This window comes from Grammomys surdaster, unplaced genomic scaffold (genome assembly GCF_004785775.1).
Source record: "Grammomys surdaster isolate TR1022 unplaced genomic scaffold, NIH_TR_1.0 220, whole genome shotgun sequence".
Classification (NCBI taxonomy): Eukaryota; Metazoa; Chordata; class Mammalia; order Rodentia; family Muridae; genus Grammomys; species Grammomys surdaster.
In genome coordinates, this window is record NW_021604665.1 from 9,419,069 (window position 1) to 9,425,567 (window position 6,499).

Consider the following 6,499-nt stretch of genomic DNA (forward strand, 5'->3'; position numbering starts at 1 on the left):
ACCCAGATGTCAGATTTTAGACCTTTATGTAAACCAGAAGAACATTCAGTGTTATCACACTCAATTACTGATAGTGTGTATATGTATGTATCTTTATGTTTATAGGTAAGTGTTTGAGGTTTTCCAAAGAAACAGAAATAGTGTATATGGGACAGAGAGACACCATTTTGTTTGTTTGTTTGTTTGTTTGTTTTTGTTTTTTTGATACAAGATTTCTTACTGAGCCTGGAGCTCAGTGAGTCAGTGAGCCCTAAAGATCTTTCTGTCCACCTCCCCCGCTCTAGAATGGACATCCACACTCTGTGCCTTGTAGTGTGATGTGTACAGACACACAGACAACATTGGGGAAGGCGAGAGGGTGAGAAGGAGAGCGAGCAGAAAGGCTGAGAGTTACTATATGCATTTTTGGAACATTGGCTCATATCGTGCAGGCTACCAGCCCTATGATCTAAAGGGTGACCTGACAAACCAGGTCCTGGGTAGAGCCAATCAGACAGAAGACATTTAAGATCACTTTGGGGAAGAGTAAGGCTTTTGCTTTATTGAGGCCTTTGCCTCATTAGAGGGGGCCCAGTCCACATTAAGGAAGGCCAGCTATTCTCATCTGGCTTCTGATTCAGGTGCTTCTCCCACTCAGAAACATACTTACAGATGTGCACAAAGTCGGACCAAATTTTACATCCCCATACTCCTTCTCTGAGAACTAACATGAACTGGACTTTCTGCCTTAGCAGCCAGCAACAGCCAGATTTATACAAGACCTTGGTTCCTAGGTACAGCAGTAAGGACACTTGGCCTGAGTCAGCCAACCAGATACTTTTCCTGTAACCGAACCATACTGTTAAGTTGTACTTAGTGAGCAAATTAAAATGGAGATGTGTACTCCCAAGCAGTGGAAGGAGATTCAGAAAGATAAAGAGGCAAAGAAGAACGAGAAGGTAGGGGTTACGAGCAATGGGTACCTGGCAGGTAGAGCGTGTGTGTGTGTGCGTGTGCGTGTGTGTCCCAATCACTCCACCCTCCCAACAGTCTCTTGTTTTATTTTTCCAGATTTCTGGAAGCCCACCTTTACACTGGCGGTCAGGCTGAATGAAGACACATTTACCTATCCTATCTGTCTCTCCTCTATCTGCTCGAAAGCTGCACGTCATTGCCAGCATTGATCATGACACCACAGAAAGCAATCCCCAGTCTTTAAGAAAAGACCTAAGTTCCTTGTATTTTTTACTAAGAACCCATTAGCTTTTGAGAGTCTGAGGGACGAGTGAAACCCAGTGGGTTTGAGAAGTAACTACCATACTGTTTAGAACATTATAACCGGTCTATTTTGTTCACCTTAGCTCTCTCTTCCTATGCTTGGTGCTATACAAGTAAGGACTCGAAGGCATAAATAAAAGGCCAAGGAATCACAGAACTTTCCAGGCTTTATAGAGTGCATTTAAATTAAATTTAGTTAAACTGATATATAAATATATAAAAATTGCAAGCATTTATGAGAATAATCCATGTATCATGTGATTTTGTTTTATTTATTTATGTTGATTTTGTTTTTTTGAGATGGAGTCTCTTTATTTAGATCAGGCTGTCCAGAAATTCACTTTGTAGACCAGGCTGGCCTTGAACTCAAGAGATTCACCTGCTTCTACCTCCCAAGTGCTAGAATCAAAGGTGTATGCCACCTGGCCTGGCTTTGTGTGTTATTTAAATCAAGGTAAGCTTATCAATCCTCACAAACATTTATCATTTCTTTATGGTAAAAATCTTTTTCCTAGCTTTGTTTGTTTGTTTGTTTGTTTGTTTGAAACAGGGTCTCTATGCAGTCCTGGGTGCTCTGGAGCTCTTACCATATAGATCAGGTTGGCCTTGAACTCACAGAGATTCCCCTTGCCTCTGCCTCTCAAGTGCTGGGATTACAGGGATATTCCACTTTCCTCAGCTTTTTCTAGCTTTGTAAAATATACACCGTGATGCCATTATCTATGGCTATCTCATTGTGAAGTACACACTGACAGACATCTCCTGTTACCTAGCAGCTAGAATGACTTGTCATAAAAGGGGATTCTTTAGATTGTCTTACATGATGTGAACTCCACATGCATGTACATACATGTGAACCAGAACACATTAACATGAATATACACATGCACACAAAAATGTATGTTTAGGTCTAATTCTCATTTTAAAATGTTTATTTTTTAATTTTTTTAAAGATTTGTTTATTTATGTATGTACTACAGACACACCAGAAGAGGGCATCGGATTCAACTGCAGATGGTTGTGAGCCACCAGGTGGTTGCTGGGAATTGAACTCAGGACCTCTAGGAAAATCAGTCAGTGCTCTTAACTGCTGAGCCATCTTTCCAGCCCAAAATGTTTACTTTTTTAGTGTGTGATTGCTAGTATGTGTGTCACATGCCTGCAGGTGCTCAAAGAGGCCAGAAGGCGTTCAAAGCTGGAGTTACAGGCAGTTGTGATCATGTGTCATGTGGGGGCTGGCAGCTGAACCATCTCTCCATCCCCATACAATGCTCATTCTTAAACGGATTTGCTGCTACTGAATTTTGTCAGTTTCGTATGTATTCTGAACATTAATCTTTATCAGAGGAGAGCTTTATAAATATGCTCTTCCACTCTGTATGGTTTTCTGTTGGTTGCTGCTTTTGCTATGCAGTAATAAAGTGATATGTTAACCCAGGCCTGTTTGCTGGTCTCCAACCTGTGGAAACTGGATTTTTTTTTCCCCTATTCTTTTCCTAAATCTCTTGTCTTTTTCCACAGACTCTGCTCAGGAAGACAGCCAGACTCCAGTAATTCCCCATGGACTTATAAAAAGATCCTCCCACATGGTCTCTGAAGTCACCCTGGCTGTTTTCTCTCTACCCTTTCTTCCCGTCTCCCTCTTCTGCATCCACTCCTCTGCGCTCCGGGCTTTCACTCAGTGCGCATGTGCAGTACATGCAGTGGTGGGGCTACAGCCTGCCAGTTGCTGTTTGAAATGGTTTAAGGTCTTTCTCTGTTCTGCTTTAAATCTGAAATGTCCCCCACTGGCTCATTTTGTAATGCTTGGTCCCCAGCAAGTAGCAGTGCTTAGGAACACTGTGAAACCTTTAGAAAATGGGGGCGGGAATAGGCTGGGTGGATTGGAGGAAGTAGTTGCAAGGACTGGCCTTTGAGACTTAGTCTTGGCTCCTGTTTCATGCTCTGTTCTGTCTGCTGTGATGTGAACGATGTCTAACAAGCTACCGCACCAGACACTAGGTAGCTCCACCTGCTTTCCCCACTAGGATGGACTAAGGGCTCCAAACCTCTTCCTGAAGTTTGTTTGTTTGTTTGTTTGTTTTCTGTCAGACATTTGATCACAGTGGGGAGAAAGCCAAGGCGCTGGTATATGCCAGCTGTTGTGCATTGCTGCCCTTAGTCCCAAACTCCACGGTGTTTGCCCTGCTGATCCCTGCCAGAGCCCTGCGACTTCTCCCCTGGGAGTGTGGAATTGGCAGTGTGAAGTCAGCCTTTAATCCCAGCACTCAGGATGCAGAGTGAGGTGGATCTCTGTGAATTTGATGCCAGCATGATCTATACAGTGCATTTCAGATTGGTTAGTTCTGGCAGGTTACTACACAATGAGATCCTGTCCAAAAAACAAAAACAAAAACAAAAAAAAAACAAAAAACTAAACTAAAAACTTAATTTTTGTCAGCATTTAATTTTTGTTTGCACTGGTTTTCTATTACATATAAGAACTCCTGCTATTTCAGGAGTGGAAGCATTATAACCATTGTCATCTTCCAGGCTCCTCTTATCAGTAACTGGGGAGTTGTTCAGATGATCTGACCTTAACTGCAGTCCCAGCATCAACTGTCCTTGCAGTCACTGAGACAGTTCCTCAACCCAAGCTCTCCTCTGCCTTTCTGCTTCTGGCTCCTTCCCCCGGGGTAGCCAGTGTTCTCATGAATGACAGCTGACTTCTGCCCCCAAGGTGGAAACCTGAGAGTCTTCTACGATCTAGCCATTCCCTCCACCACTTTGCACACTGAACTCTCTGATTCAGGGAGAGACCATACATGGACAGGAATCCCAAGAATCATTATGAGCAGTTCTGGGGCTGGTAGCCACATCTTGGTCCTGTCTTCCTCCCAGGGAATTAAACAAGTGAAGAAACAGCTTGCTTCCATCTTAGCCTTAAAAGCCAGCTTCTAGTAAAGACAAACTAGGTTCATTCCTGTTGATGATTAAACTTCTGTTTCTCAAGGATTGGGCTATGCCCCACTGTAACCCTAACTATGAATGGTTCTGCACTGCCTGTTCCAGGAATGGCAATCATGGCTTTGTTTCAAAAAGCTAATAAGCATCTTGCAACCCTCCCTTTGTCTCAGAGGGTTGCTATGGCTACCTTGTCCTGACTACCTGTTGTTATGACCACTTTCAGGAGGTTGTTAGGACTAATGTGTATTCTTAATGTTCTGCTCCTATAACGCTAAGTATTTTGCCTCCCAAATCCTCCATTTGGAACCCCTACCCCTGAGCTTTTTTTTTTTGTTTGTTTTTTGTTTGTTTTGAGACAGGGTTTCTCTGTGTAGCACTGGCTGTACTGGAACTCACTCGGTAGACCAGGCTGGCCTCGAACTCAGAAATCCTCCTGCTTCTGCCTCCCAAGTGCTGGGACTAAAGGCGTGCACCACCACCGCCTGGCTTACCCCTGAGCTTTTAAAGCTTTTAAACTTTGTCTTCACATCCAATGCTGACCTCTCAAACCCTGCCTTAGGGAGAGGCAGCCCAATTACACAAAGAAAAAAAAAAGCTTGCTTTAATTAATTGCTTGCTTTAACTAATTTGGCCATGATGATTTGGGTTAGGTGGTCTTTCTCTTCCCATCTGTGGGATTAAAAAACAAGGTTTAGCAGGAAGCTGTCCAGATAAGAATTCTAGAAGAAAGTAGGAAACAACCCAAAAAGCCATTCCTCTGGCTCCTCTTTTGCCTCTACTCTCTTTCCAAGCTTGACCTGCAAATAACAGATAAGGTACAAGACAGAAGAGACATGTGCACAGCAACACCTGCCTAAGGGAATGGGAAGTGTCCTAGAGGAAGTGGTATTTAGTCTGACACCAGAAATGTGTGAGGAAGGTCCCACAGTGGTCTGCTGGGGAAAAGATTTCAAACAGAAAACCCTAAGGGCAGAGACCTTTAAATGAAAAGGCTGGAGAGACAGCTGGTCTATAATGTCAACACTCAAGAGACTGTGGTGGGAGGGTGCTGGGTTAGAGGTCAGAATGGGCTATGTGCCCCGTTCTGGGCCAGCCTGGTCTACAGAGAGCAATTTTGTTTGTAAGAATTAGGTGCTGGGGGAGGAGAGAACAGGACAGGTGAGAGAGGGGAGAAAAGAGAGGAGAGGAGACAGGAGGGAGGTGAAAAGAGAGGGGGAAGTGCGAGAGAAAAGGAGGACAAGGGATGGAGGGAAGAGGAGGGAAGGAGACTAAGAGAAGAGGGGAGAAGTAGAGAGAGGAGAGAGAAAAAGAAGGGGAGAGAAAAAGGTAGTAGAGGAAGAGCAGAGAGAGGCGAGAAGGGCAGGAGAAGGAGAGGGGAGAGAGAGGAGGAAGGAGGGAAGGGGAAGGAAGGAAGGGAGGAGAGGAGAAAGAGAAAGGAACTTGAGGGGAGACATCTAAGTATGAGAGTATGTCTCAGTAGCACAACACTTACCTAACATGTGAGAGGCCTTGGGCTTGATCCCCAGCACATACTAAAGAGACAGATGGATTCTGACTAGCCATAAAACCAAACAAAACAAAAGACTTAATTTGACCCAAGCTGAGACTGACGAAAGGGACAAAGCATCGTGACAGGAATGGAATTGGCTTGCTCTCCACTAGAAGGTTCCGACAGAACTCCCAGTAACCCTGTAACAATGGAATACAAGATTGAATAGCCACTTGAAACAGGGCGGGGCCAGAGGAACTGGTTTTTATTGAAGAATCCAGAAACTGAATTTTAAATTTTACTGAGTTCTTTTTCCTCAGACTTAAATATCTGCACTTGGCTAGTGTGGCTGTATTGTACAGCAGATTGCTCTGATGTGAGAAACCGGGCTCTATGGTGGCCAGAAGAGCTGAGAGGAGCCGGTAAACTTTGTTGTGAAGTTAGTAGTTCTATTCAGAACTGGAGGGATTCAGGCACATGGCAGTCATCACCAGTGGTTTCATGATGTTGTCCTCCCCTGAAATCTTCCTGTGATTTCTGAACATACACCCTTATCAGTAGTGGCCTAAAGACATAGACAATTGGTTGGCAGCAAAATTTGACAGAGGTATTTTGAGTGTGGGAAGATTTTGCTTGCATCTAAAGTCCAGAGTTAGCATCAGAAACATGTTTTTAAAGTCAACTTTGTGATGGCTGTGTCCAGATTCTTAGCATCTAAGTTACCACTGGCAACAGGCTTCATCCCTTCTTTGTTGACGACATGGTATGTGGGCACTGGGAAGAGAAGGTAGAACAAACAATAGCTTT